The 17622-nt window shown below is 38.1% G+C and overlaps 22 non-coding genes across 22 annotated transcripts; all 22 read left to right on the forward strand.

The window, feature by feature from the left end:
- The first annotated feature begins 1029 nt into the window (after positions 1 to 1029).
- TRNAG-UCC (transfer RNA glycine (anticodon UCC)) lies at positions 1030 to 1101 on the forward strand. Its single transcript has one exon. It is a non-coding gene; the product is annotated as a tRNA-Gly (tRNA).
- Positions 1102 to 1975: 874 nt separating this feature from the next.
- Positions 1976 to 2047, forward strand: TRNAG-UCC (transfer RNA glycine (anticodon UCC)). The gene has a single exon. It is a non-coding gene; the product is annotated as a tRNA-Gly (tRNA).
- Positions 2048 to 2574: 527 nt separating this feature from the next.
- TRNAG-UCC (transfer RNA glycine (anticodon UCC)) lies at positions 2575 to 2646 on the forward strand. Its single transcript has one exon. It is a non-coding gene; the product is annotated as a tRNA-Gly (tRNA).
- A 267-nt stretch (positions 2647 to 2913) lies between these two features.
- On the forward strand, positions 2914 to 2985 carry TRNAG-UCC (transfer RNA glycine (anticodon UCC)). Its single transcript has one exon. It is a non-coding gene; the product is annotated as a tRNA-Gly (tRNA).
- A 527-nt stretch (positions 2986 to 3512) lies between these two features.
- Positions 3513 to 3584, forward strand: TRNAG-UCC (transfer RNA glycine (anticodon UCC)). The gene has a single exon. It is a non-coding gene; the product is annotated as a tRNA-Gly (tRNA).
- Positions 3585 to 3851: 267 nt separating this feature from the next.
- TRNAG-UCC (transfer RNA glycine (anticodon UCC)) lies at positions 3852 to 3923 on the forward strand. Its single transcript has one exon. It is a non-coding gene; the product is annotated as a tRNA-Gly (tRNA).
- A 601-nt stretch (positions 3924 to 4524) lies between these two features.
- TRNAG-UCC (transfer RNA glycine (anticodon UCC)) lies at positions 4525 to 4596 on the forward strand. Its single transcript has one exon. It is a non-coding gene; the product is annotated as a tRNA-Gly (tRNA).
- Positions 4597 to 5191: 595 nt separating this feature from the next.
- Positions 5192 to 5263, forward strand: TRNAG-UCC (transfer RNA glycine (anticodon UCC)). The gene has a single exon. It is a non-coding gene; the product is annotated as a tRNA-Gly (tRNA).
- A 275-nt stretch (positions 5264 to 5538) lies between these two features.
- TRNAG-UCC (transfer RNA glycine (anticodon UCC)) lies at positions 5539 to 5610 on the forward strand. The gene has a single exon. It is a non-coding gene; the product is annotated as a tRNA-Gly (tRNA).
- A 527-nt stretch (positions 5611 to 6137) lies between these two features.
- On the forward strand, positions 6138 to 6209 carry TRNAG-UCC (transfer RNA glycine (anticodon UCC)). The gene has a single exon. It is a non-coding gene; the product is annotated as a tRNA-Gly (tRNA).
- A 267-nt stretch (positions 6210 to 6476) lies between these two features.
- On the forward strand, positions 6477 to 6548 carry TRNAG-UCC (transfer RNA glycine (anticodon UCC)). Its single transcript has one exon. It is a non-coding gene; the product is annotated as a tRNA-Gly (tRNA).
- A 601-nt stretch (positions 6549 to 7149) lies between these two features.
- TRNAG-UCC (transfer RNA glycine (anticodon UCC)) lies at positions 7150 to 7221 on the forward strand. The gene has a single exon. It is a non-coding gene; the product is annotated as a tRNA-Gly (tRNA).
- Positions 7222 to 7817: 596 nt separating this feature from the next.
- Positions 7818 to 7889, forward strand: TRNAG-UCC (transfer RNA glycine (anticodon UCC)). The gene has a single exon. It is a non-coding gene; the product is annotated as a tRNA-Gly (tRNA).
- A 267-nt stretch (positions 7890 to 8156) lies between these two features.
- Positions 8157 to 8228, forward strand: TRNAG-UCC (transfer RNA glycine (anticodon UCC)). Its single transcript has one exon. It is a non-coding gene; the product is annotated as a tRNA-Gly (tRNA).
- Positions 8229 to 8485: 257 nt separating this feature from the next.
- TRNAG-UCC (transfer RNA glycine (anticodon UCC)) lies at positions 8486 to 8557 on the forward strand. Its single transcript has one exon. It is a non-coding gene; the product is annotated as a tRNA-Gly (tRNA).
- Positions 8558 to 9487: 930 nt separating this feature from the next.
- On the forward strand, positions 9488 to 9559 carry TRNAG-UCC (transfer RNA glycine (anticodon UCC)). Its single transcript has one exon. It is a non-coding gene; the product is annotated as a tRNA-Gly (tRNA).
- A 596-nt stretch (positions 9560 to 10155) lies between these two features.
- Positions 10156 to 10227, forward strand: TRNAG-UCC (transfer RNA glycine (anticodon UCC)). The gene has a single exon. It is a non-coding gene; the product is annotated as a tRNA-Gly (tRNA).
- A 267-nt stretch (positions 10228 to 10494) lies between these two features.
- On the forward strand, positions 10495 to 10566 carry TRNAG-UCC (transfer RNA glycine (anticodon UCC)). Its single transcript has one exon. It is a non-coding gene; the product is annotated as a tRNA-Gly (tRNA).
- A 596-nt stretch (positions 10567 to 11162) lies between these two features.
- Positions 11163 to 11234, forward strand: TRNAG-UCC (transfer RNA glycine (anticodon UCC)). The gene has a single exon. It is a non-coding gene; the product is annotated as a tRNA-Gly (tRNA).
- Positions 11235 to 11509: 275 nt separating this feature from the next.
- TRNAG-UCC (transfer RNA glycine (anticodon UCC)) lies at positions 11510 to 11581 on the forward strand. Its single transcript has one exon. It is a non-coding gene; the product is annotated as a tRNA-Gly (tRNA).
- Positions 11582 to 11848: 267 nt separating this feature from the next.
- Positions 11849 to 11920, forward strand: TRNAG-UCC (transfer RNA glycine (anticodon UCC)). The gene has a single exon. It is a non-coding gene; the product is annotated as a tRNA-Gly (tRNA).
- Positions 11921 to 12177: 257 nt separating this feature from the next.
- Positions 12178 to 12249, forward strand: TRNAG-UCC (transfer RNA glycine (anticodon UCC)). Its single transcript has one exon. It is a non-coding gene; the product is annotated as a tRNA-Gly (tRNA).
- The last annotated feature ends 5373 nt before the right edge of the window (positions 12250 to 17622 follow it).

Here is a 17622-nt window from a genome sequence, read left to right on the forward strand (position 1 = left end):
CCCTAAATATTGTTTCAATCATTTCAGTCAAGCCATGGTGTAACATGGCATCTCGTGCATATTTTTAGAACATGTGAAATGACTTACGTACTTGGGAAATATTTGCTTTAGCAGACTCAGTCAAGCGTTGGTGGTATAGCAGTTGACCCGGGTTCGATTGTTCTCGGATCAAAAGTTCATGAACAATGTTCAAAGCTTTGTAAAATTCATGATATCTTCCTATAAAAAATACTTTTGATTCCATCCCTGTCTGAGGTACTCCCTAAATATTGTTTCAATCATTTCAGTCAAAGGTACTCCTTTTATATTGTTTCAATCATTTCAGTCAAGCCATGGTGTAACATGGCATCTCATGCATATTTTTAGAAAATGTGAAATGACTTACGTACTTGGGAAATATTTGCTTTAGCAGACTCAGTCAAGCGTTGGTGGTATAGCAGTTGACCCGGGTTCGATTGTTCTCGGATCAAAAGTTCATGAACAATGTTCAAAGCTTTGTAAAATTCATGATATCTTCCTATAAAAAATATTTTTGATTCCATCCCTGTCTGAGGTACTCCCTAAATATTGTTTCAATCATTTCAGTCAAGCCATGGTGTAACATGGCATCTCGTGCATATTTTTAGAACATGTGACCTGACTTACGTACTTGGGAAATATTTGCTTTAGCAGACTCAGTCAAGCGTTGGTGGTATAGTGGTGAGCATAGCTGCCTTCCAAGCAGTTGACCCGGGTTCGATTCCCGGCCAACCCAGTTTTTTCATACTTCCAAATGTTACTACCATACTTCCAGCATGTTCTCGGATCAAAAGTTCATGAACAATGTTCAAAGCTTTGTAAAATGTATGATATCTTCCTATAAAAATTACTTTTGATTCCTTCCCTGTCTGAGGTACTCCTTTTATATTGTTTCAATCATTTCAGTCAAGCCATGGTGTAACATGGCATCATGGCATCTCGTGCATATTTTTAGAACATGTAACCTGACTTACGTACTTGGGAAATATTTGCTTTAGCAGACTCAGTCAAGCGTTGGTGGTATAGTGGTGAGCATAGCTGCCTTCCAAGCAGTTGACCCGGGTTCGATTCCCGGCCAACGCAGTTTTTTCATACTTTCAAATGTTACTACCATACTTCCAGCATGTTCTCGGATCAAAAGTTCATGAACAATGTTCAAAGCTTTGTAAAATTCATGATATCTTCCTATAAAAAATACTTTTGATTCCATCCCTGTCTGAGGTACTCCCTAAATATTGTTTCAATCATTTCAGTCAAGCCATGGTGTAACATGGCATCTCGTGCATATTTTTAGAACATGTGAAATGACTTACGTACTTGGGAAATATTTGCTTTAGCAGACTCAGTCAAGCGTTGGTGGTATAGCAGTTGACCCGGGTTCGATTGTTCTCGGATCAAAAGTTCATGAACAATGTTCAAAGCTTTGTAAAATTCATGATATCTTCCTATAAAAAATACTTTTGATTCCATCCCTGTCTGAGGTACTCCCTAAATATTGTTTCAATCATTTCAGTCAAGCCATGGTGTAACATGGCATCTCGTGCATATTTTTAGAACATGTGACCTGACTTACGTACTTGGGAAATATTTGCTTTAGCAGACTCAGTCAAGCGTTGGTGGTATAGTGGTGAGCATAGCTGCCTTCCAAGCAGTTGACCCGGGTTCGATTCCCGGCCAACCCAGTTTTTTCATACTTCCAAATGTTACTACCATACTTCCAGCATGTTCTCGGATCAAAAGTTCATGAACAATGTTCAAAGCTTTGTAAAATGTATGATATCTTCCTATAAAAATTACTTTTGATTCCTTCCCTGTCTGAGGTACTCCTTTTATATTGTTTCAATCATTTCAGTCAAGCCATGGTGTAACATGGCATCATGGCATCTCGTGCATATTTTTAGAACATGTAACCTGACTTACGTACTTGGGAAATATTTGCTTTAGCAGACTCAGTCAAGCGTTGGTGGTATAGTGGTGAGCATAGCTGCCTTCCAAGCAGTTGACCCGGGTTCGATTCCCGGCCAACGCAGTTTTTTCATACTTTCAAATGTTACTACCATACTTCCAGCATGTTCTCGGATCAAAAGTTCATGAACAATGTTCAAAGCTTTGTAAAATTCATGATATCTTCCTATAAAAAATACTTTTGATTCCATCCCTGTCTGAGGTACTCCCTAAATATTGTTTCAATCATTTCAGTCAAGCCATGGTGTAACATGGCATCTCGTGCATATTTTTAGAACATGTGAAATGACTTACGTACTTGGGAAATATTTGCTTTAGCAGACTCAGTCAAGCGTTGGTGGTATAGCAGTTGACCCGGGTTCGATTGTTCTCGGATCAAAAGTTCATGAACAATGTTCAAAGCTTTGTAAAATTCATGATATCTTCCTATAAAAAATACTTTTGATTCCATCCCTGTCTGAGGTACTCCCTAAATATTGTTTCAATCATTTCAGTCAAGCCATGGTGTAACATGGCATCTCGTGCATATTTTTAGAACATGTGAAATGACTTACGTACTTGGGAAATATTTGCTTTAGCAGACTCAGTCAAGCGTTGGTGGTATAGTGGTGAGCATAGCTGCCTTCCAAGCAGTTGACCCGGGTTCGATTCCCGGCCAACGCAGTTTTTTCATACTTTCAAATGTTACTACCATACTTCCAGCATGTTCTCGGATCAAAAGTTCATGAACAATGTTCAAAGCTTTGTAAAATGTATGATATCTTCCTATAAAAATTACTTTTGATTCCATCCCTGTCTGAGGTACTCCTTTTATATTGTTTTAATCATTTCAGTCAAGCCATGGTGTAACATGGCATCTCGTGCATATTTTTAGAACATGTAACCTGACTTACGTACTTGGGAAATATTTGCTTTAGCAGACTCAGTCAAGCGTTGGTGGTATAGTGGTGAGCATAGCTGCCTTCCAAGCAGTTGACCCGGGTTCGATTCCCGGCCAACGCAGTTTTTTCATACTTTCAAATGTTACTACCATACTTCCAGCATGTTCTCGGATCAAAAGTTCATGAACAATGTTCAAAGCTTTGTAAAATTCATGATATCTTCCTATAAAAAATACTTTTGATTCCATCCCTGTCTGAGGTACTCCCTAAATATTGTTTCAATCATTTCAGTCAAGCCATGGTGTAACATGGCATCTCGTGCATATTTTTAGAACATGTGAAATGACTTACGTACTTGGGAAATATTTGCTTTAGCAGACTCAGTCAAGCGTTGGTGGTATAGCAGTTGACCCGGGTTCGATTGTTCTCGGATCAAAAGTTCATGAACAATGTTCAAAGCTTTGTAAAATTCATGATATCTTCCTATAAAAAATACTTTTGATTCCATCCCTGTCTGAGGTACTCCCTAAATATTGTTTCAATCATTTCAGTCAAGCCATGGTGTAACATGGCATCTCGTGCATATTTTTAGAACATGTGAAATGACTTACGTACTTGGGAAATATTTGCTTTAGCAGACTCAGTCAAGCGTTGGTGGTATAGTGGTGAGCATAGCTGCCTTCCAAGCAGTTGACCCGGGTTCGATTCCCGGCCAACGCAGTTTTTTCATACTTTCAAATGTTACTACCATACTTCCAGCATGTTCTCGGATCAAAAGTTCATGAACAATGTTCAAAGCTTTGTAAAATGTATGATATCTTCCTATAAAAATTACTTTTGATTCCATCCCTGTCTGAGGTACTCCTTTTATATTGTTTTAATCATTTCAGTCAAGCCATGGTGTAACATGGCATCTCGTGCATATTTTTAGAACATGTAACCTGACTTACGTACTTGGGAAATATTTGCTTTAGCAGACTCAGTCAAGCGTTGGTGGTATAGTGGTGAGCATAGCTGCCTTCCAAGCAGTTGACCCGGGTTCGATTCCCGGCCAACGCAGTTTTTTCATACTTCCAAATGTTATTGAGCATGTTCTCGGATCAAAAGTTCATGAACAATGTTCAAAGCTTTGTAAAATTCATGATATCTTCCTATAAAAAATACTTTTGATTCCATCCCTGTCTGAGGTACTCCCTAAATATTGTTTCAATCATTTCAGTCAAGCCATGGTGTAACATGGCATCTCGTGCATATTTTTAGAACATGTGACCTGACTTACGTACTTGGGAAATATTTGCTTTAGCAGACTCAGTCAAGCAATGGTGTTATAGTGGTGAGCATAGTGGTCAGCTGCCTTCAAAGCAGTTGACCCGGGTTCGATTCCCGGCCAACGCAGTTTTTTCATACTTCCAAATGTTCTCGGATAACTCAGCATGTTCTCGGATCAAAAGTTCATTAACAATGTTCAAAGCTTTGTATAATGTATGATAGCTTAATATAAAAATTACTTTTGATTCCATCCCTGTCTGAGGTACTCCTTTTATATTGTTTCAATCATTTCAGTCAAGCCATGGTGTAACATGGCATCTCATGCATATTTTTAGAAAATGTGAAATGACTTACGTACTTGGGAAATATTTGCTTTAGCAGACTCAGTCAAGCGTTGGTGGTATAGTGGTGAGCATAGCTGCCTTCCAAGCAGTTGACCCGGGTTCGATTCCCGGCCAACGCAGTTTTTTCATACTTCCAAATGTTATTGCGCATGTTCTCGGATCAAAAGTTCATGAACAATGTTCAAAGCTTTGTAAAATTCATGATATCTTCCTATAAAAATTACTTTTGATTCCATCCCTGTCTGAGGTACTCCTTTTATATTGTTTCAATCATTTCAGTCAAGCCATGGTGTAACATGGCATCTCGTGCATATTTTTAGAACATGTGACCTGACTTACGTACTTGGGAAATATTTGCTTTAGCAGACTCAGTCAAGCGTTGGTGGTATAGTGGTGAGCATAGCTGCCTTCCAAACAGTTGACCGGGTTCGAATCCCGGCCAACGCAGTTTTTTCATACTTCCAAATGTTACTACCATACTTCCAGCATGTTCTCGGATCAAAAGTTCATGAACAATGTTCAAAGCTTTGTAAAATGTATGATATCTTCCTATAAAAATTACTTTTGATTCCTTCCCTGTCTGAGGTACTCCTTTTATATTGTTTCAATCATTTCAGTCAAGCCATGGTGTAACATGGCATCTCGTGCATATTTTTAGAACATGTAACCTGACTTACGTACTTGGGAAATATTTGCTTTAGCAGACTCAGTCAAGCGTTGGTGGTATAGTGGTGAGCATAGCTGCCTTCCAAGCAGTTGACCCGGGTTCGATTCCCGGCCAACGCAGTTTTTTCATACTTCCAAATGTTACTACCATACTTCCAGCATGTTCTCGGATCAAAAGTTCATGAACAATGTTCAAAGCTTTGTAAAATGTATGATATCTTCCTATAAAAATTACTTTTGATTCCTTCCCTGTCTGAGGTACTCCTTTTATATTGGTTCAATCATTTCAGTCAAGCCATGGTGTAACATGGCATCATGGCATCTCGTGCATATTTTTAGAACATGTAACCTGACTTACGTACTTGGGAAATATTTGCTTTAGCAGACTCAGTCAAGCGTTGGTGGTATAGTGGTGAGCATAGCTGCCTTCCAAGCAGTTGACCCGGGTTCGATTCCCGGCCAACGCAGTTTTTTCATACTTTCAAATGTTACTACCATACTTCCAGCATGTTCTCGGATCAAAAGTTCATGAACAATGTTCAAAGCTTTGTAAAATTCATGATATCTTCCTATAAAAAATACTTTTGATTCCATCCCTGTCTGAGGTACTCCCTAAATATTGTTTCAATCATTTCAGTCAAGCCATGGTGTAACATGGCATCTCGTGCATATTTTTAGAACATGTGAAATGACTTACGTACTTGGGAAATATTTGCTTTAGCAGACTCAGTCAAGCGTTGGTGGTATAGCAGTTGACCCGGGTTCGATTGTTCTCGGATCAAAAGTTCATGAACAATGTTCAAAGCTTTGTAAAATTCATGATATCTTCCTATAAAAAATACTTTTGATTCCATCCCTGTCTGAGGTACTCCCTAAATATTGTTTCAATCATTTCAGTCAAGCCATGGTGTAACATGGCATCTCGTGCATATTTTTAGAACATGTGAAATGACTTACGTACTTGGGAAATATTTGCTTTAGCAGACTCAGTCAAGCGTTGGTGGTATAGTGGTGAGCATAGCTGCCTTCCAAGCAGTTGACCCGGGTTCGATTCCCGGCCAACGCAGTTTTTTCATACTTTCAAATGTTACTACCATACTTCCAGCATGTTCTCGGATCAAAAGTTCATGAACAATGTTCAAAGCTTTGTAAAATGTATGATATCTTCCTATAAAAATTACTTTTGATTCCATCCCTGTCTGAGGTACTCCTTTTATATTGTTTTAATCATTTCAGTCAAGCCATGGTGTAACATGGCATCTCGTGCATATTTTTAGAACATGTAACCTGACTTACGTACTTGGGAAATATTTGCTTTAGCAGACTCAGTCAAGCGTTGGTGGTATAGTGGTGAGCATAGCTGCCTTCCAAGCAGTTGACCCGGGTTCGATTCCCGGCCAACGCAGTTTTTTCATACTTCCAAATGTTATTGAGCATGTTCTCGGATCAAAAGTTCATGAACAATGTTCAAAGCTTTGTAAAATTCATGATATCTTCCTATAAAAAATACTTTTGATTCCATCCCTGTCTGAGGTACTCCCTAAATATTGTTTCAATCATTTCAGTCAAGCCATGGTGTAACATGGCATCTCGTGCATATTTTTAGAACATGTGACCTGACTTACGTACTTGGGAAATATTTGCTTTAGCAGACTCAGTCAAGCAATGGTGTTATAGTGGTGAGCATAGTGGTCAGCTGCCTTCAAAGCAGTTGACCCGGGTTCGATTCCCAACCAACGCAGTTTTTTCATACTTCCAAATGTTCTCGGATAACTCAGCATGTTCTCGGATCAAAAGTTCATTAACAATGTTCAAAGCTTTGTATAATGTATGATAGCTTAATATAAAAATTACTTTTGATTCCATCCCTGTCTGAGGTACTCCTTTTATATTGTTTCAATCATTTCAGTCAAGCCATGGTGTAACATGGCATCTCATGCATATTTTTAGAAAATGTGAAATGACTTACGTACTTGGGAAATATTTGCTTTAGCAGACTCAGTCAAGCGTTGGTGGTATAGTGGTGAGCATAGCTGCCTTCCAAGCAGTTGACCCGGGTTCGATTCCCGGCCAACGCAGTTTTTTCATACTTCCAAATGTTATTGCGCATGTTCTCGGATCAAAAGTTCATGAACAATGTTCAAAGCTTTGTAAAATTCATGATATCTTCCTATAAAAATTACTTTTGATTCCATCCCTGTCTGAGGTACTCCTTTTATATTGTTTCAATCATTTCAGTCAAGCCATGGTGTAACATGGCATCTCGTGCATATTTTTAGAACATGTGACCTGACTTACGTACTTGGGAAATATTTGCTTTAGCAGACTCAGTCAAGCGTTGGTGGTATAGTGGTGAGCATAGCTGCCTTCCAAACAGTTGACCCGGGTTCGAATCCCGGCCAACGCAGTTTTTTCATACTTCCAAATGTTACTACCATACTTCCAGCATGTTCTCGGATCAAAAGTTCATGAACAATGTTCAAAGCTTTGTAAAATGTATGATATCTTCCTATAAAAATTACTTTTGATTCCTTCCCTGTCTGAGGTACTCCTTTTATATTGTTTCAATCATTTCAGTCAAGCCATGGTGTAACATGGCATCTCGTGCATATTTTTAGAACATGTAACCTGACTTACGTACTTGGGAAATATTTGCTTTAGCAGACTCAGTCAAGCGTTGGTGGTATAGTGGTGAGCATAGCTGCCTTCCAAGCAGTTGACCCGGGTTCGATTCCCGGCCAACGCAGTTTTTTCATACTTCCAAATGTTACTACCATACTTCAAGCATGTTCTCGGATCAAAAGTTCATGAACAATGTTCAAAGCTTTGTAAAATTCATGATATCTTCCTATAAAAATTACTTTTGATTCCATCCCTGTCTGAGGTACTCCTTTTATATTGTTTCAATCATTTCAGTCAAGCCATGGTGTAACATGGCATCTCGTGCATATTTTTAGAACATGTAACCTGACTTACGTACTTGGGAAATATTTGCTTTAGCAGACTCAGTCAAGCGTTGGTGGTATAGTGGTGAGCATAGCTGCCTTCCAAGCAGTTGACCCGGGTTCGATTCCCGGCCAACGCAGTTTTTTCATACTTCCAAATGTTATTGCGCATGTTCTCGGATCAAAAGTTCATGAACAATGTTCAAAGCTTTGTAAAATTCATGATATCTTCCTATAAAAATTACTTTTGATTCCATCCCTGTCTGAGGTACTCCTTTTATATTGTTTCAATCATTTCAGTCAAGCCATGGTGTAACATGGCATCTCGTGCATATTTTTAGAACATGTAACCTGACTTACGTACTTGGGAAATATTTGCTTTAGAAGACTCTGTCAAGCGTTGGTGGTATAGTGGTGAGCATAGCTGCCTTCCAAGCAGTTGACCCGGGTTCGATTCCCGGCCAACGCAGTTTTTTCATACTTTCAAATGTTATTGAGCATGTTCTCGGATCAAAAGTTCATGAACAATGTTCAAAGCTTTGTAAAATTCATGATATCTTCCTATAAAAAATACTTTTGATACCATCCCTGTCTGAGGTACTCCCTAAATATTGTTTCAATCATTTCAGTCAAGCCATGGTGTAACATGGCATCTCGTGCATATTTTTAGAACATGTGACCTGACTTACGTACTTGGGAAATATTTGCTTTAGCAGACTCAGTCAAGCAATGGTGTTATAGTGGTGAGCATAGCTGCCTTCAAAGCAGTTGACCCGGGTTTGATTCCCGGCCAACGCAGTTTTTTCATACTTCCAAATGTTATTGAGCATGTTCTCAGATCAAAAGTTCATTAACAATGTTCAAAGCTTTGTAAAATGTATGATATCTTCCTATAAAAATTACTTTTGATTCCATCCCTGTCTGAGGTACTCCTTTTATATTGTTTCAATCATTTCAGTCAAGCCATGGTGTAACATGGCATCTCGTGCATATTTTTAGAACATGTGACCTGACTTACGTACTTGGGAAATATTTGCTTTAGCAGACTCAGTCAAGCAATGGTGTTATAGTGGTGAGCATAGTGGTCAGCTGCCTTCAAAGCAGTTGACCCGGGTTCGATTCCCAACCAACGCAGTTTTTTCATACTTCCAAATGTTCTCGGATAACTCAGCATGTTCTCGGATCAAAAGTTCATTAACAATGTTCAAAGCTTTGTATAATGTATGATAGCTTAATATAAAAATTACTTTTGATTCCATCCCTGTCTGAGGTACTCCTTTTATATTGTTTCAATCATTTCAGTCAAGCCATGGTGTAACATGGCATCTCATGCATATTTTTAGAAAATGTGAAATGACTTACGTACTTGGGAAATATTTGCTTTAGCAGACTCAGTCAAGCGTTGGTGGTATAGTGGTGAGCATAGCTGCCTTCCAAGCAGTTGACCCGGGTTCGATTCCCGGCCAACGCAGTTTTTTCATACTTCCAAATGTTATTGCGCATGTTCTCGGATCAAAAGTTCATGAACAATGTTCAAAGCTTTGTAAAATTCATGATATCTTCCTATAAAAATTACTTTTGATTCCATCCCTGTCTGAGGTACTCCTTTTATATTGTTTCAATCATTTCAGTCAAGCCATGGTGTAACATGGCATCTCGTGCATATTTTTAGAACATGTGACCTGACTTACGTACTTGGGAAATATTTGCTTTAGCAGACTCAGTCAAGCGTTGGTGGTATAGTGGTGAGCATAGCTGCCTTCCAAACAGTTGACCCGGGTTCGAATCCCGGCCAACGCAGTTTTTTCATACTTCCAAATGTTACTACCATACTTCCAGCATGTTCTCGGATCAAAAGTTCATGAACAATGTTCAAAGCTTTGTAAAATGTATGATATCTTCCTATAAAAATTACTTTTGATTCCTTCCCTGTCTGAGGTACTCCTTTTATATTGTTTCAATCATTTCAGTCAAGCCATGGTGTAACATGGCATCTCGTGCATATTTTTAGAACATGTAACCTGACTTACGTACTTGGGAAATATTTGCTTTAGCAGACTCAGTCAAGCGTTGGTGGTATAGTGGTGAGCATAGCTGCCTTCCAAGCAGTTGACCCGGGTTCGATTCCCGGCCAACGCAGTTTTTTCATACTTCCAAATGTTACTACCATACTTCAAGCATGTTCTCGGATCAAAAGTTCATGAACAATGTTCAAAGCTTTGTAAAATTCATGATATCTTCCTATAAAAATTACTTTTGATTCCATCCCTGTCTGAGGTACTCCTTTTATATTGTTTCAATCATTTCAGTCAAGCCATGGTGTAACATGGCATCTCGTGCATATTTTTAGAACATGTAACCTGACTTACGTACTTGGGAAATATTTGCTTTAGCAGACTCAGTCAAGCGTTGGTGGTATAGTGGTGAGCATAGCTGCCTTCCAAGCAGTTGACCCGGGTTCGATTCCCGGCCAACGCAGTTTTTTCATACTTCCAAATGTTATTGCGCATGTTCTCGGATCAAAAGTTCATGAACAATGTTCAAAGCTTTGTAAAATTCATGATATCTTCCTATAAAAATTACTTTTGATTCCATCCCTGTCTGAGGTACTCCTTTTATATTGTTTCAATCATTTCAGTCAAGCCATGGTGTAACATGGCATCTCGTGCATATTTTTAGAACATGTAACCTGACTTACGTACTTGGGAAATATTTGCTTTAGAAGACTCTGTCAAGCGTTGGTGGTATAGTGGTGAGCATAGCTGCCTTCCAAGCAGTTGACCCGGGTTCGATTCCCGGCCAATGCAGTTTTTTCATACTTCCAAATGTTACTACCATACTTCCAGCATGTTCTCGGATCAAAAGTTCATGAACATTGTTCAAAGCTTTGTAAAATGTATGATATCTTCCTATAAAAATTACTTTTTATTCCATCCCTGTCTGAGGTACTCCTTTTATATTGTTTCAATCATTTCAGTCAAGCCATGGTGTAACATGGCATCTTGTGCATATTTTTAGAACATGTAACCTGACTTACGTACTTGGGAAATATTTGCTTTAGCAGACTCAGTCAAGCGTTGGTGGTATAGTGGTGAGCATAGCTGCCTTCCAAGCAGTTGACCCGGGTTCGATTCCCGGCCAACGCAGTTTTTTCATACTTCCAAATGTTACTACCATACTTCCAGCATGTTCTCGGATCAAAAGTTCATGAACAATGTTCAAAGCTTTGTAAAATGTATGATATCTTCCTATAAAAATTACTTTTGATTCCTTCCCTGTCTGAGGTACTCCTTTTATATTGTTTCAATCATTTCAGTCAAGCCATGGTGTAACATGGCATCATGGCATCTCGTGCATATTTTTAGAACATGTGACCTGACTTACGTACTTGGGAAATATTTGCTTTAGCAAACTCAGTCAAGCGTTGGTGGTATAGTGGTGAGCATAGCTGCCTTCCAAGCAGTTGACCCGGGTTCGATTCCCGGCCAACGCAGTTTTTTCATACTTCCAAATGTTACTACCATACTTCCAGCATGTTCTCGGATCAAAAGTTCATGAACAATGTTCAAAGCTTTGTAAAATGTATGATATCTTCCTATAAAAATTACTTTTAATTCCATCCCTGTCTGAGGTACTCCTTTTATATTGTTTCAATCATTTCAGTCAAGCCATGGTGTAACATGGCATCTCGTGCATATTTTTAGAACATGTAACCTGACTTACGTACTTGGGAAATATTTGCTTTAGCAGACTCAGTCAAGCGTTGGTGGTATAGTGGTGAGCATAGCTGCCTTCCAAGCAGTTGACCCGGGTTCGATTCCCGGCCAACGCAGTTTTTTCATACTTCCAAATGTTATTGCGCATGTTCTCAGATCAAAAGTTCATGAACAATGTTCAAAGCTTTGTAAAATTCATGATATCTTCCTATAAAAATTACTTTTGATTCCATCCCTGTCTGAGGTACTCCTTTTATATTGTTTCAATCATTTCAGTCAAGCCATGGTGTAACATGGCATCTCGTGCATATTTTTAGAACATGTAACCTGACTTACGTACTTGGGAAATATTTGCTTTAGCAGACTCTGTCAAGCGTTGGTGGTATAGTGGTGAGCATAGCTGCCTTCCAAGCAGTTGACCCGGGTTCGATTCCCGGCCAACGCAGTTTTTTCATACTTCCAAATGTTACTACCATACTTCCAGCATGTTCTCGGATCAAAAGTTCATGAACATTGTTCAAAGCTTTGTAAAATGTATGATATCTTCCTATAAAAATTACTTTTTATTCCATCCCTGTCTGAGGTACTCCTTTTATATTGGCAAAAGGACAAGGGTTGTGAATTAGGAGGGGTACCAAAGGGTATCCACTAATTCACTTACCTGGCGCTCCAATAAAAATAATAATTAATATAACAATGGTGCTATATTTTATACACCTATTACACAAAAAACCAGCTGCTGCACGTGTTAAATGAGCTCGCTAAGCTCATAGATAGACAAAACTTAAGGGGGAGGGGTTTTAACACAATTGCGCTGCTGGATATAGTAAATTATGAACTCCAAGTCAAGTGTGGGTATGACCAGAAAGGAATGAGACTGGACACGCTTGTAAAAATTAATATTTTATGAATGTAAAAAAAATTTTTTTTATCAACCACATATACATGTACAATAACACTAAAATATATAAAAAAGCATATTTAAGAATAAATCTTGAATAGTGAGGTGTCTCCAAGGTGGGGTAGATTCCCAATGATAGGGTTTAACTCAGTTCCAAGGAAATAGAAGAAAGCACAATATTAAGCAGTCATGAATTTAGAGAAGCCAGATTAGCATGTAGACAAACATGCACTAGATGGTAGGCAGTTCTTATTTATAAAATAGGAGAATTTATCTCACCCAGATGATTGTAGATAGCGGGGAGCCAAATAGGTGTTTGTTTAGCTCGACCCAAGTGACCCTCCAGGAGGCAGGGACAAGCAGCTGAAGAACGCTGTATGTAGAGCGGCTATGATGATTGCGCTCAGTAGCGCTCCGTGGTGTTAGTAGCCTGCGTCCCCTTGTAAGATGAACCGGGGGACCGAGCACGGTCACGGCCTGTGTAACAGGTGCTCGTCGGAGCCAGATGATTGTAGATAGCGGGGAGCCAAATAGGTGTTTGTTTGGCTCGACCCAAGTGACCCTCCAGGAGGCAGGGACAAGCAGCTGAAGAACGCTGTGTGTAGAGCGGCTATGATGGTTGCGCTCAGTAGCGCTCCGTGGTGTTAGTAGCCTGCGTCCCCTTGTAAGATGAACCGGGGGACCGAGCACGGTCACGGCCTGTGTAGCAGGTGCTCGTCGGAGCTGTTAGGGGCGGCAGATGAGTTGGCAATCAGCCGGTGGCCGCGTGAGATGCCGGCTTTGAATTTAGCGGTAAACGCTGGGAGTCAGCTGTGCGGCTGGAAGCTGAGTCGGAGGTGGAACCTTGGAGAGACGTCAGGTGAAGTATGTATTGCGTCAACGCGTTTCGTACCCTCACAGGACGGGAACTTTTTCAAGACAAGTACTGACCCACTGTGTGGGAGCTTTATTTAAAGGGCTGATTCAATCAGAAACAATCAATGAATTAACTATGTAACTTAAAAAACTTTAAAACCAAGCGCGTCCAGAATGATACAGTGTAATATCATCTACATCACAATAATCTCCGTTGAGGGAGTAACTAGCAAATATCGTTTATCATCAATAAAATCTTCTTTTAGCATATACGAGAGTTAATTAGCTATTTTAAACAGGAGAGCAATTGTAAAGCACATTGGTGAAAAATCACCTGATTATTCTAAGTAGCAAGGAGAGAGTAGTATAAATAAATATTTGTATATCTATATTGTTGAATACATTGAGAGTATAGTTATAATTTTCTTTATCTTTGGAAAATACATTATATGGCCTAATCTAGATATAGGAATAAACAATCAGCACACATATAAAACAAAAAATAAAAAAATAAAAAAATGGGAAATAAAAATGATAATAATAATAATACTAAGCAAATAAACATCTATATATGTACTGGTGTACACAAAAGGACAGTATTATTCCTCAATACTTTAAGTATAGCGGTAAAATGTACATCGCATAGATCTTATTAAAGAATCATTTTACATTTATCCATATCACTTACATAACACATCGAAACACATCGTTTATATCGAAACAATATTATATATCTAGATGTAGAATTGAGGTAGTGGACCTGTATATATAATTCATCCGGTTAACCAGATTTTTTAGAGAAATAGGTCTACATAGGAAGCCTAAAAAATAAACTACACATTAGTCGACATTACCCTGTCGACATATGTCGTCATGAATATTTGTGTCTATTAAAGCTCAAAAAGAAAAAGAAAAGAAAAAGAAAGGGAAAGAAAAAGAAAAAGAAAAAGGAAAAGGAAAAGAAGAAGAGAAAGAAAAAAAGAAAAAAAAAAAAAAATATTAAAAATAAAAAAATATAATAAAAAAAATTTATAAAAATATATATAAAAATATATATATAAATTAACAATTTAGATTCCACATATAATTATATTGAGTTTTATTAGGTTTTATTTTATAGTATTTTATTTTATAAGTAATAAAAATATATAAAAAATATATATAAAAAAGAAATTATATATATGTCTATTTTAGGTTCCTTATTCCAATGATTTGGGGAGAAAAAAATATATATATGTGTCTGTGTGGGATGGGGTAAGGGAGAACTGCAAACCAGGGACATCACACAATTTGTGCGTATCTCTAGTAGAACTCCTGTCACCCAACCCCACACAGATTAATTCAGTAAATATAGCACTATGGATATTGCATACAACTCTTCTAATGTCATTCAATCCATGCAAGAAAAATCTAGGGCCTCATTCAGGCCTTGTGGGCTTAATGTTTCTAATTTAAAGATCCAAGCTGTCTCTGCAAGGCAGAGCTTTTTAAATCGGTCACCCCCCCTTTTGGTGTTCATGATATGTTCAATCCCCATTATTGTGAGACCTTTTGGGTCCCCATCATGTTTTTGGCAGAAATGACGGGGAACACTGTGATTTTGTATTCTTTTTTGTATATTATTTTTGTGTTCTCTGAATCTACTTTTAATACTTCTGGTAGTGCGACCCACATATTGCAACTTACATGGACACTCCAGAATATACACACAATAGCTAGTTTCACAATTAATAAATTGTTTACATTGAAAAGTTTTTTTGTTTGTAAATGATGTAATATTATTAATTCCATTTAATATGTATTTACATGTAAGGCAAATATTTTTGTTACATCTAAAACTACCTGGGGGTTTAGGTGGGAGCCATGTGGGTTTTGATATAGTGGTGATTGAAGGGAGAAGAGAAGGCGAAATGAGATCTTTCAGATTTCTGTTGCGTCTAAATGTAATTTTAGGTTTGATATGAAGATCCTGTAATATTTTATCGTGATTTATTATTTCAAAGTTTTTTTGAACAATCTTTTTAATCTGGTTGGATTTTGAGTTAAATTTTGAGATAAATGATATAGTCTCTCCAGAATTAAATATTGTTATCTTTTCTTTAGGTTTAGATTTTAATAAACTATCTCTGTTGGTCTTAGTGACTGTATCCATTGCATCCAGAAGTAAGTCTCTTGGATAGCCCCTTCTTTTGAAATTTTCAAGCATGTTTTGTGACTGAAGTAAAAATTCCTCATCTTTAGTACAATTTCTGCGTAACCTTAATAGCTGGTTTTTAGGTATATTATGAATCCAGGGTCTATAATGGCCACTGGTGTAATGAAGATAATTATTAGTACCAACTGGTTTAACATAATTCGCTGATACCAAGATGCCCCTATCTACTGAGAATGCAATATCCAGGAAATTGACCGCTGTGTAGCTAAAAGTATGGGTGAAGGTTAAATTAAAAGTGTTTGAATTAAGGTGGTTAACAAATTCTTGTGCCAAAATGTGTCCCCCTCTCCAAATAATAAACAAGTCGTCTATGAAACGGCCATAGAGGACCAGATTCTCTCTATATGGGCCACCCCATATAAGTTGTTCCTCTAGGCGGCCCATATAGAGGTTAGCAAAACTGGGTGCAAATCTGGTCCCCATGGCCGTCCCAAGGCGCTGTAAATAATAGTGATCATTAAAGAAAAAATAATTATGTGTAAGAATAAAAAGGATAGATTCCAAAATAAATTTCCTCCTTTCTGGTGCTAAGGTGGTGTCGTGATTGAGATAGTGTTGAACAGCCGTCACCCCTAAATTGTGTGGAATATTAGTGTAAAGTGCCTGGACGTCAAGGGTAAGGAAAGCCCACCCTTCCGTCCAGGACAACTCGTGTGTTTTATTGAGAATGTGAGTGGTATCTTTAATATGTGAAGGGAGTGCAATAACGTGTTTTTGAAGGTGAGAATCTACAAAATGTGATAAATTAGACGTGAGGGAACCCATACCAGAAATTATCGGTCGCCCGGGAGGTGAAGTGAGGTGTTTGTGGATTTTGGGAAGAAAGTAAAAAGTGGGTGTGACCGGGTGATGTGAGTAAAGAAATTGAGATTCTTCCCTGGATATTGCATTCTCAGTTTCCGCCTCAAATAGCATTGTTTGGAATTGAGATTGGTAAAGGGTGGTGGGGTTAGAGGGTAATATAGCATAATATTTATCATCACTCAGTTGTTTATATGCCTCGGATAGGTATGCCTCTCTATCCATGAGGACAACCCCACCACCCTTATCTGCCTGTTTAACTACAATAGATAGATCTTTTTTAAGTTCATTTAGGGCCTTTCTTTCGTTGATACTTAAATTGTCCTTACTCCTATTTTTATTTTTACCTGTATTGTTGCAGATTTTTTTGAAGTCATCCATGGTTTTATTGTAAAAAATAGTTATGGCGGGACTTTTTTGATCTAAAGGAAAAAATTGAGATTTCTTTTTAAATAGGGGTCTGCTTACAGATGTTAAAGAAGTATTAATATTGTAAGTCTCTATTTCAGGTGAATTACTTTCCAAAAGAAGGGATTCTAAGTTTGAGAGACCTTGTTGGTCTGTTTCATCCAGGACAATAGGATTATTATCAGTCTCCAATTGTGATCGTTTTAAATCTTTAACAGCAAAATAGCGTTTCCTACATAAATCACGGGTAAATTTATTTAAATCAACAAAAAGGTCGAATATGTTCGGATCCTTCTGGGGGGCATAATTTAAACCTTTACATAACAATATTTTTTGGGAATCTGATAATTCGTGTTTAGTCAAGTTGAAAATACCAGTCATATCTATTTGATTCTTTGTTTTCTGTGATCTCTTTCCGCCTCCTCTTCTCCCTCTCCTTCTCTTGTTCTCTTTGGGGTGTGATGAGTTAAGTTGGAGTAGGGATTGGGATCTTGCCAGGCTCTGAGTGGAAAAACCTGATCTTTATTAGGTCGATTGGGTGTGTAGTTACTATGGGGCATTGATCTATTATTGCTATTGTGATTATGGTTATAGTGAGATTTGTAGTTATGATTAGGGGGATTGTATCTCTCATTATA

This window comes from Crinia signifera, chromosome 3 (assembly GCF_055691185.1).
Source record: "Crinia signifera chromosome 3, ASM5569118v1, whole genome shotgun sequence".
NCBI lineage: Eukaryota > Metazoa > Chordata > Amphibia > Anura > Myobatrachidae > Crinia > Crinia signifera.